The sequence below is a fragment of the Vigna unguiculata genome, chromosome 7 (assembly GCF_004118075.2).
Source record: "Vigna unguiculata cultivar IT97K-499-35 chromosome 7, ASM411807v1, whole genome shotgun sequence".
Taxonomy (NCBI): Eukaryota; Viridiplantae; Streptophyta; class Magnoliopsida; order Fabales; family Fabaceae; genus Vigna; species Vigna unguiculata.
The window spans coordinates 19,437,278-19,450,064 of NC_040285.1; positions in this window are offsets into that span (position 1 = coordinate 19,437,278).

The window sequence follows — 12,787 nt, forward strand, 5'->3', positions numbered from 1 at the left end:
TGGAAGATTGATAAATTTATAGACTTTTCCATGTGATAAAAAGCCATAAAGAACACCATTTCCAACAATGAAACCATTCACCCATATAATGAACAAAACATCATATGAAAAATGGTTAAAATCTCTTAACAATCCCATCCCATATGAAACTCTCAAACAATGAAAACCCAACATTTATTATTGTGTGAACATTTATAACCAAACTCAATTCAAAGCTAAAAGAGTACTCCATTCACTAACAATGAGTCATTAAAATCCCTAATATATCTAGAAAAATAGAACAAATGAAAGAAATAGCTATAAAAAACAACATTAGGCACAACACATTACCTATGGAGCACTCTGCAATCTTCGAAAAGAAGAACAGAACCAAAGTGTAAACACATAAAAGACATTTCTCTCACAAGTTATTCACTCTTTAATGTTTTGTTTGCATTGGGGTGTAGGGGGAAAAGTATGGTTGGTTAGAACAAGAGAAAGTAAGTAAAAATGAGTGAAAATATTGTTGAAGATGTGATTGGTGTAACTAAAAAATAAAATAATGGTATTGTATAAATAATTATTAACATGCAATTGGGTGTATTTTATTAGGAATAAATATAAATTATATTTAAATGATGAATAATTACGAAAGAATAACTTTATGTAATGCAAAAGTTATTTAGAACTATTAATTTACATTTTGAATTATATATATATATATATATATATATATATATATATATATGAGTGTGTGTGTGTGTGTGATTATAATTGTTGATGATACAAGGCAAAGAGATAAACAGAGATAATGAAGAGGAGAAAATCATATTTGTCTCATCTTATTCAGGACCATGAGTGCCCATTATATACAATAAAGGAGGAAAGAGAGAAGGCATAACATAATGAAAGATATTGTGAGACCACTAACAAAATGTAAAAACAGAATACAAAATAGAATATAAAATATCCCAACAAAAAGGTATTGTAGCAGGATATTCACTAATAGTCCCCTGCAAACTCAAGGTTCATGAAAATAATCAAGAACTTTGAGTTTGTCACGCAATTGACAGAACATGTTTGAGAAAACGGTTTTGTGAGAATGTCGGCCACTTGATCACTTGAAGGAATGTGAGTGATAATTAGGGTTGATCTAGAACCTTTTCCTACACAAAGAAGATGTCCAATTCCATATTTGTGGTGCGGGAATGTAAAACAGGATTGTGGCTTAACGCAACCGTGCTTTGATTGTCATAGTATATGGTAGGAGTAGCACAATTAATATTAAGCTCTTTAAGAAGAGATTGCAGCCATAGTATTTCTGAAGTAGTGATAGCAAGATTGCGATATTCAGCCTTAGCAATGGATCGTGCAACAACTATTTGTTGCTTGGACCACCAGGAAATAAGATTGTTGCCAAAGAAGATACATGCACCAGAGGTGGATTTCCTGTCATCTATATCAGATGCCCAGACTGCATCACAAAAAGCAATGAGATTGTACTAATTAAATGAAGGAGCAGGCTGAAGATGCAAACCATAGGATATTGTCCCTTTGAGATAACGTAATATCTTTTTAACAAATTTCCCATGTTCAAGCAGTGGATGGGACATAAATTGGCAAAATTTATTCACACTATAACCAATCTCAGGTCTTATGATAGTAACATATTGCAAAGCACCAACAATGGAGCGATATAGAGTTGGGTCTTCCATATAAGCAGAGCCATATTTGGAGAGTTTTAAACCAATCTGAAGGGGAGTAGAAATACCTTTTGCTGTTGACATTCCAGCTTTGTCAAGCAAATCATGGATGTATTTACATTGAGAAAGAAGAAGAGAGCCATCATGGAAACGTTTGAGCTTTATTCCCAAAAAATAATCTAGAGAACCAAGCTGTTTGAGAACAAAAGTTGAATGTAACTAAGAGATGACAAATTGCAGCAACAACTCAGATGAACTAGTGAAAATGATGTCGTCTACATAAATAAGAACATAAAGGCAGTGGCCATCCTTGCGAAAAGTAAATAAAGAGGGATCACATTTGCTATGAACAAAACCAAAGCCAAGCAAAGTAGAAGTAAGGCGTTCATACCATGTCTACAGAGCCTGTTTTAATCCATAAAGAGATCTGTGAAGTTTGCAAACTAGAGTAAAGTTGGCAGATTCAAAGCTAGGAGGATGGGCCATATAAACATCTTCATGGAGAATGCCATTGAGGAAGGCATTGTTGATATCAATCTGTTCTATAGACCAGTTAATGGTAAGAGCTAAAGTAAGAACCAACTGAATAGTAACTAGCTTGACAACAAGAGAAAAGTCTCTAAATAATCACACCCAAATTTTTTTATGAAAGCCCTTGGCCATTAAACGAGCTTTGTACTTATTAATGGTGCCATCCGAATTTTCCTTAACACGAAAAACCCATTTACAATCAATGGTACTGCGTTCTGGAGGAAAAGTAGTGAGGGACCAGGTATAGTTAGTCATTAAAGCATCATATTCAGCTTGCATCGCTTGACGCCAATGAGTAGAAATTAAGGTTTGTTTGACAATTCGTGGTTCTGCAACCGTGAGAAGTAAGGTGGGGAAACAACGAGGTTTAACAATTCCATACTTAGATTGGGTTCACATAGGGTGAGTTGAGTGAGAAGATGAAGAATCACCATGAGCTGGAGGAAAAGACACAAGACTAATTACAGGCTGAGGGATAAGAAGTTGAGAAGCAAAGGTATTAGGTGGAGCAGGGTCATCAGGAAAAGTGTCAACAAGAAGCTGAGAAGTGTAGTTATGAGGTGAAGCAGGGTCATTGGAAAGAATGTCAACAAGGGATTTGTGAGTAGCATGCTAAGAGGGAGAGTCAACAACAAAGGGTGTGATGCCAAGAGGAACAATGCGAGAAGGAGAATTAGTGAGAACAGGAAACTACACTGAAGTAGAAAATGGAAAGGTGTTTTCATCAAAAACAACATCTTTAGAGATAAATATTTTGTCATGAGAATCAAGACACTTGTAACCTTTATGACAAGATGAGTAACCCAAGAATGTACAAGTAATGGAATGAAATGCATTTTATTGGTGTTGTAAGGCCGAGTATGAGGATAACAACACAACCAAAAGTTTTGAAAAACTTATAATTGATGTCGTGATGAAAAAGGGTGGAACAGGGAACAAAATGAGGTGCCGTAGAGGATGGAAGACGATTAATTATGTAAACAGCAGTGTGAAAAGCATGATCCCAAAAGGTCATAGGAAGAGAAGCATGGGAAGGAAGCGTGAGACCCATTTTAACTATATGACGGTGCTTTCTCTCAATAACACCATTTTGATGATGTGTGTGTGGACAAATGAGACAATGATGAATGCTGACGGAAGTAAGATATTTAGTGAAAGTCCTGAATTCTCCCCCTACCCCCTAAACTATTTGAAGTTCTTTAATATAATGATTAGGTTGAAGTTTAACAAAGGTTTTAAATTGCTTGAAAATGGTTAAGGTCTCAGACTTATGTTTTAAAACGTAAACCCAAGTATAGCGACTATAAGCATCAACAAAGGAAACGTAATACTTATAGCCCATGGAAGATTGAACATGAGAAGGACCCCAAAAATCATAAAAAAGTTGTAAAGGATGATTGTAATTAGTGAAAGAGGATTGAGAAGGAAATTGATGAGACTTTCCCATACAACATGCTACACAGAAATCCATAGTTGTATTAGGTGATGAAGAGATATTATATTGTTGAAGAATTTTATTTAAAACAGAAACAGAGGGTTGACATAATCTATTATGCCAAATAGAGCATATGGAAAAGGAGCGAGAGGTAGAAGGATGATTGGTGAAAACAGTGGAAGAGACAGTTGAAACAATAGGTGAATGTGAAGAACTGGAGCGTAGGGAGAGCAGAGGAAGAGAGGGAAATTGGTAGAGCCCATCGAGAACAACCTGAGACTTGACAAAACAAACAATGGGGTGAAATTCAAATTAAACATGATTATCATTGGCAGATTTACTAACACTAACTATTTTTTTGTTAATGGAAGGGACATGTAAGAGATTTTTAAGATGAAGGGTGAGATGTGTGTAAGACCCGGGAAAAATTAATTAATTAAATAATTAATTAATTAATAAATGCGGGTAGAAGACGCCTTTATGGCATTAATTTTTGTTTAATGTGACGTCGAAAAGTACTAGTTCAAGTGGTTGAGAGTACTTTGGTTGTGTGAGAGGACTTGGGTTCAAGTCCTAAGTATGTCAATTATGTGTGATTATTTTTTGATTTTTTTAAGGATATGTATGAGTATGTGATTAGTGTTGAAAAATATTGTTGATTTGTGAGTATCACCAAATGTGAATTGGCATAGTGGTTGTGCTTTGGCCTTATGAGTGGAAGGTTACGGGTTCAAACCTTGGTGGGCAAAGAATAAGCTTTATTTTTGCTAACTAATAGTTGTGGTATGAATGTGAAGGGGTAAAGAGAAGCCTAGCAGAATGGGATGCTTCTGGAGTTGTTGTGCCATTGGATTGTGTCGATCGTGTATCTGAAGCGTTTTGGTATTGGTTTTGGTGAATTGAGAGCGTGTACAGAGGCAAAACCCTGCAAGTCTCGCCCAAGTGAGTCCATCTCGCCTAAGCGAGAATTGCAGAGCTACGTTTCTGGTTTAGAGGACTTGTAGCTCGTCTAGGCGAGCTGTTTTAATGTTGAGCGAGTGATACCTCGCTTAGGCGATGAGATCAGGTGTGTTGAGCGCGATCTTCCGCCCAGGCGAGGGGGTTTTAAGGTTTGAGCGAACCCGAGTCTCGCCCAGGCGAGATGACCTCGCCTAAGCAAGATGTCTTGGTCCTGTGTGGTGTTGTGCTTGTATTTTAGCCCAGGCGAGATGAGAATGGATGTTTGGGCGAACGTGTGGCTCGCCCAGGCGAGAGGATCTCGCCTAAGCGAGATGGCGTGTTTTGGTTGTTGAGTTAAACTCGCTCAGGCGAGGTGGGCTAGCCTAAGCGAGATTGAGGGTCTAGCTTGAGCGAGGGGTCCCTAGCCTAAGCGAGTTTATGTGATTAACTATATTTTTATGTGCTTGTGAGTGTGTTTGGTTGTTATACCATGGTTAGATTGTATATGCATGTGTGGTGGTGTGTGGGCTTGAAGGGCTAAGTCCATTAGGGGTCTGGGATGTGCTCGGTGGTTGGACACATGATGGGCATGGAACTGGTTGAGTTTTTGTCAGCTATTAATGGGCGAGGAGTCCTTAGTATGGTGATTGCATGTGTCAGGCGCACGATGGGCAAGGAACTGTGATGTTCCCGTCGGCTACTATTGGGCGAGGAGTCCATAGTATGGTGATTGCGTGCGTGTCAGGGTCCAAGTGTGAGACTTGGATGTTTTTACTACAAACGAGGAGTCTGTAGGGCAGGACTATGAGCGGGATAGGCTCATAGGGTTGGACCATGAATGAGTCAGTTTCGTGGGAGCACAGGGAAGTTCCAGAACCTAGTTCATGCATATGACTCATGAAGGACTATGAGGTCATGGTTGGGTGTTTTGGAAATTTTGAGTTTTGTACTTATATTGTTTTGGGTGGGGAAGCATATTTACTTCATATATATCTGTTTATGTTTTATTGTGCATAGCTCACCCTATCTCTGTGTGTGTGGCGATGATCGGATAACTTGCTATTCGGGAGCAGATGATGTGACAGGTGGGCCAGGAGATGCGTAGACTCGGAGCGGGGGCTATCTTGGGATATTTTGTAGATACATATGTATATGTTTACTGTTTTGTTTTTAAGAATATTATGTAAATCTGGCTGGAGCCGTTGACTTTTATTTTAGTTTTTATGAATCATGGATTCCTGGATTTATGGATTTTAATTGTCAAAGTTTAAAAATTTCCCGTGTTTTTGGGAAATAGTTCATAATCAATGTGGAATTTAATGAAATTCGAATTTTAATTATTTTATATCAGTAATACTCTTTAGGGATGTTACAATATGGATGAGTAGAGGGGGAAAAGGTTGCAAAACCAGAGAAATGTATAGGCAAACCTTGGCCATTGCCTAATAAGACATGGTCATCTCTAGTAGTCGAAATAGGATGCATAAGATGTGTAACGTTAGTGGTGATATGATTAGTGACGCCATAGTCAATAAACCAGCTTTGAGACTGTTGAACAACGGGTGAGGGTGAGTGAGTAACATAGGCACGAGGTTGTGGAGAAGGCATGGGATGTTTATAAGGTGGTGCTGGTGAAGGAAATAAGGGGGGGCTAAGAAGTAGAGCCTGGATAGTGATAATGTTATGTCGGTTGGGGATGAAATTGGGAAACCATATAATTAGGGTCAAAGTGGTGGTAGCAGTGAGTAGCAATATGAGCAAATTTGTTGCAGACCTGACACTGAACCTGTCCTCGTCCAAAACAACCACCTCGACGACCACGTGAAAAATAATGACCTCGGGGAGAGGAAACTGGTGAAAAATTTTGCGAGGACTCAGATTGCGTGAGTGAGGTGAACGGTGGGTGCAACAACTATTTTAGAATTTGCATGAGTGAGATGAAGAGAAATAGTATCACCATCACGCTTGAACTTCTCAAGACGAGCTTCTTGAGCAACGAGAAGGGAGGCAATTTCATCTATCGAGAAGAGGTTAGACTTGCTGTGAATGAGTGAAAGAAAGGAGTCATACTCAGTTGAACGACCTTCAATCAAAACCTCAAGGTATTCATTGTCAGAAATTAGTTCATTAGTCGAAGCGAGAGAATCAATAAAGGCTTTAATTCATAACATAAAGTCATTAATCGAAAGATCCCCTTTCTTGAGAGTACGTAGCTTAGTCTGGAGTTGACGAGCCTTAGCTTTGGTTTGAGAAGTAAAATGTGTATGGATCTTTTCCCAAACTTGAAAAGAATGCTTACAACCAATAATGTGGGTTAGGAACGAGGCAGAAAGAGACGATTGCAACCATGAAAGAAGCAATTGATCTTGAGCCTCCAAGTTGGTGTAGTCGGGATTCTCAGTTCCTGTTTGACAATCGGAGAGGGAGAGAAACTGAGAAGGTATTTGAGGGCTGACGAGGAAACGATGGAGACGGTGGACTTTGATGACAGGCTCCACTTGTTGTTTCCATAGTAATAAGTTGGTGTCAGATAATTTCTTAGAAATAGAGTACGAGAAAATGATAGGAGGTGTCGAGCCATGAAAGAAAGAAGCTCAAGACCCTTAGCCATAAAAGGACGTGTCAAGCTCTTGGTACCATGTTGATGATACAAGGCAGAGAGATAAACAGAGATAATGAAGAGGAGAAAATCATATTTGTCTCATCTTATTCATGACCATGAGTGCCCATTATATACAATAAAGGAGGAAAGAGAAAAGGCATAATATAATGAAAGATACTGTGAGACCACTAACAAAATGTAAAAACAGAATACAAAATAGAATATAAAATATCCCAACAGAAAGATATTGTAACAGATATTGTAGCAGGATATTCACTAACAATAATGAATTGGAAGGTTAATGTTTTTTCTTCAAATGAATATGAAAATAAAAGTGTACTAAAAAATGTGAGATATTTTAATGTTATTTAATTAAAAAAATTGGTTTTATATAATTATTTCAATTTTTTAGATTTATGATGCGTTTGTTTACCAATGATGAAAATATATTAGTTTCTAAGCAATGATCAACAAAATTTGCACAAATTATAAGAAAGTAGTTACATACTTAACATCCATGAGATAAAAAGAAATTTAGAAAATGGAAAGTATCTTAAAAACTATTTGATAATTCAAATTCAATTATTTGGAGTGACATAATTGATCAAGGTAGTTTTCATAATCGATTATATACATTATATTAGTACAACTAATTACATTAACTAGCATAATCAATTATCACCTTCTGACATTGGTGCGAGTCAATGTCTCGACATGAAGGCCACTATCACAACTAAAATGTGTTGTTGAACCATAACTCGTATAAACTCAACAACATTATAATTATAATGCTCTAATATTATCATCGAAACAAAACTTTCCTTAACAAATTTTATGACAGTTTTATTTAGAAGTGGTATGAAGTTCAATAAATATAATGACAACTCCAACACTCTACAAGTTACACTACAACAATGTGAAAGACAAAGGTATAAAACGACATCATCACCTTTTTTTCTCCCTTTTTCATTTTTTCATCTTACAACAAGAAACAACTCTCCTTCACTTCACTGGTATCTCTTTCTTTTATTCCATTCACTTTAAAGTAATAAATCTAATGTGAACGATAAACACTTTTTTTACACTCTTCATAAACAACAAATGATGGAGTCGAAATATAATGTTAATCAAAATTAAAATAATAAATCATAATTTTTACCACTATCACAAAATGTTAGTTTATCAATGAAATTTTATTGATAAAAGAAATTGTTGGTAAAACAAAATTTATGGATGAATTTTATTAATGATTTTTAAAATTTTAATTACTATCAATATATCGACAATATCTGTCAGTAAATTAGAACTTTTATTAACAATGGAAATATCAATCACAAATTGATCTGTCAATAATTTATAGAACATATTATCAATGAATATTTTCATAGGTAATTTGGATGCCAAATTTTCTACTTTAAGATTTGATAATATCGTGGTAAAATCCATTGGAAGTAGATTTTATTTTAAATCTGGTGGAAAATTCATTGGTATTTAAATTTTTTAAAACTTTGTCGTTGAATTTATCAATAATTCAATTTTGTAAAATATGTCAATAATTGTATTATTTTTTTAAAAAATTATTAGTAAATCTCACAGTGAAATGGACAACAATTTTTTAATTAAATTTGAGAAAATATTTGGTATAAATTAATTGAAAGTTGGTGAGAAGAAGAAGATAAAAAAGAAGAGGAGCAAGAAAAGGAAGTAGCGACAGTTATGGAGATGATGGCAACAATAGTAACAACGAAACAGTGTAGACGGCGATTGTTTCTTATACATATTATTCGATTAAAAACATATGTCTTATGTGTATTTAAAGTAATTTAATGTTAAAGATATATAATAATATTACTTATACGGATGTGACTATCATGATTATTATATAAAAGTATAATAGTTAAATTAATAAAAAGTTTTGTATGGGAACAAAAATTAACATTTATGAAAATTTACTTTTTAGAAGTATCTACAAATAGTTTGAAAATTAAATTTTGAAACCTATTTTTCTCTACTTGAAGTATTAAAGTTTTGTACATCTTCAAAAATTAGTGTAAAAGTTTAATTTTTTTTGGTAATGAAACTTTTCTTATTATTATAACGACGTTATAACAGTAACATGTGTTGCTGTTGCAAACCACGTGTCTATAAACCACAAAAAGACAAAATGCATGCCAAAATTGAATCTTCTGGAAATACAAATTCACGCTTTTTATGATCTTACGAAAACAACTTCCGAAATTCTCGTACGTTAAAATTAATCTCCCGAATTAGTTATTTATTTTATAAATTAAGAATTTGTGTTTTAGGAAGAGGAATCCAACTATGTATCTAAAAATGTTGTCATTTAAATTTGTCAACCAAAAAACAAAACGTGCAAAATCAATTTGTTATCTCTTTTCGTAGTTTAGATAGTCACCTTTTTGTATCATTCATAAATATAAAACAGAGATCACAATCCAGATAGTGTCATTTGAATGCTTTCTTCTTAATAAACACCGTTTAGTGTGAAATAAGTAATTTAGTCACTAATTAATTTAAAGAAACTCATTGTAAACCTGGACATTAGCGTCTGTACATACTATAAAGTTTTTTAAATCGAGTAGAGTCAGTTTTTTTGGATAAAATAGTTCAATTGTAATGAATTTGTAATAACTAAATAATATTACTTGAAATTTAATAAATATGTAAAAGTCATTAAATAACAAACACTGTATTCATAATTTTATAAAAGTATAAACAAATATTAAAAAAGAAGCAATTAATATGTTTGAGAAAATGTAAACAAGATAATGGGGAAGGTGTGAATAAGAATAGTATGTAGAATATTCCAGAAAATGACTCCTATTCCAAGTGATATAATTAACAACTTTAGAAGCTACATCCTTATAATATAAATACGTGTGTATACTAAGGTATTCAAAGCTGAATTGATTATTAATTTGGTGAAAGTAGTTATATTTCGTAGTTCAATGTTTAAATGAACACAATGTTTCAGATAAAAATAATAAAAAAGTTCAAGTCCTACATGACTTTTTCTTCCTCCGTTTCTATATCTCATCTGGTCTCAAAAAAAAAGCGTAAAACCATAATTTGTCTATTTTTTTAATCATATTACATTTTACGCAATGAAAATTAATAACTATTAGAGCACAATTTGCTACCAAATTTTTAAAAAGTAAACATCACCTTTAAAGCAAATTGTATTTTTAAGGTTCATGTGAGAATATACACAAAAAGGGTTTAAAAGAGAAAATATAAATTTGTTAGTGAATCATAATTCAAATTGCGTGTCCGAACGATGAGGGTTTTAAAATAAATTATAACAGAAATAAGATAGAGAGAGTTCTAATAAAAAAAAAATACTTACGAATACAGACATTTACGGAATTTAAAATAGTAGCACCTAATTATAAAATAAAATATTAAAATTAAAAAACAGGTAATGCTTTATTTGAAAATATAAAAGAAAAATGATATTCACTAAATAGACTAAATATTTGCACAGATTGATATTATTTTCATCAAAACTTTGAAAGAACGTAAAATATTCGATTAAAAAAATAAATAAATAAAAGACACTGCATGTTAAATTCAAAGTAAACACCGCAATAAAATCAAGTATTCTAATATTGTGTTATAAATAATATTATCATACATTTTATTTGGATGTTTGAAAAAAGTTAGTGTCTCGTGTCATCCTTAATACCTATTACAAGAGAATCGTTAATTATTAACGAATAAAATTAACAGTAATAACAAAACTTTTTGGTGATTCAAACTTATAAAAAATTAGACTTAAATACTTTTTTGTCCTAATTTTCGTAAGTTTTGTCTTATTTGATCCTCATTTTTTCAAAATATTCTAAAAAGTCCTCATTTTTTTAATTTGTAGTTAATTTGGTCATTTTTGTATACGCCGTTTAAATCTTTAAGGGAAGGTGAAAAGTAACTGCCACGTGTTACTCTGTGGTTTTTTTAATTTTTTTCAAATTTTTTAATTTTAAAAATAATATCCATATGTCAAGTCAGCATTGTGACACGTGACAGTATCTTGTGGCTTATATTTAATTTGGTCCTAATTTCCATTAATTTTTTTAAATTTAATCCTAATTTTTGTTATTTTTGTTCAATTCAGTCCCAATTTTGTCTCTATCCAAAATTACCAAATTTATTTTTTATATAAATGTTATATTGAAAAATTTATTTTTATTAAAATTCACATTTATTTTAAATATTTCTTTCAATTTTTTTATACCAAACCTAACTATATTTTTGGAGGGAAATTATTATATATGTTTGATTTTTGGTACATGTAAAAATTAGGATTAAAGTTAGTTTAAGATTAGAGGAAAAATTCTTTATTGTTTTTAAAATTAGAAGGAAAATTCTTCATTATTTTTTAAATGATTCAATACAACATTTATATAGAAATTAAATTTGGTCAATTTGGAGAGGAGCAAAATTAGGAATGATTTGAACAAAATTAACGAAAATTGAGACTAAATTGAACAAAATTAACGAAAATTGGGACTAAATTGAATATAAGTCATGAGATACTACCATGTGTCACAATGTTGACTTGACACGTGGACAACATTTTTAATATTAAAAAAATTTACGAAAAATAAAATAAAATAAAAATAAAAAACCATGAATTGACACGTGGTAGTTACAGTTCACCTTCCGTTAACAATTTGAACGACGTCTGCAAGAAAGACTAAATTAACTACAAATTACAAAAATGAGAACCATTTAGAACATTTCGAAAAAAATGAAGACCAAACGAAACTAAGATCACGAAAATTAGGACCAAAAAAATATTTAAGCCAAAAAATTTTCAATAATTAAAAATCTGTTAGAAAAATTCTGGTCGAAAATTTTTATCAACAAATAAGAAAATTCATAAATAATTATTGACAACTAAAAATTTATTAGTAAATATCAATATTGACTATCTAAATCCATAAGTAAATATTCGTCCACAATTATCATTATTGGTCTTCTTCTTCTCCCTTCTTTTCTTTTTTTTTCCTTTTTCGTATCCCTCCTTTTTTTTCCTCTCCTTCGCCGCTACCACCATGTTCTCCTCTTCCTCATGTTCTTCTTCTTCTTTCTCCTATTCCTCCTTCTCTTTTCTCTCTCTTCCTCCACCCCCAACTCCTGCCTCTGCAATCGGTACTAGCACAAACTTTGAATTCTCCCCCTCCCCTTTTTCTTCCTCCTCATTCTTCTCTTTTTCTTTTCATTTTCTTCACACTCATCCCACTTGATTAATGAAAAATCTCATCAGACATAATAAAAAAATTGTCGCTCCTTTTACCAACAAATTAATTTATTGATAAAAAAAAAATTGATTTAAGTAACAACTATAAATTATAAATTATCGATGAATTTTAAGACATATAATTACCAACAAATTTTATATAAATATGTCAAAACCCAAATCAGGAAGTGTGTCACTCTTTTTATCGACAAAATTTATAAATAGACAAATCTGTCAATAATATCAATTATAAATTACCAATAGTATTTGTAGTCAAAAGTTACCAATGAAATTTACTCGCGGATACATTATTGAGAAAAGTATCTATCAATAAT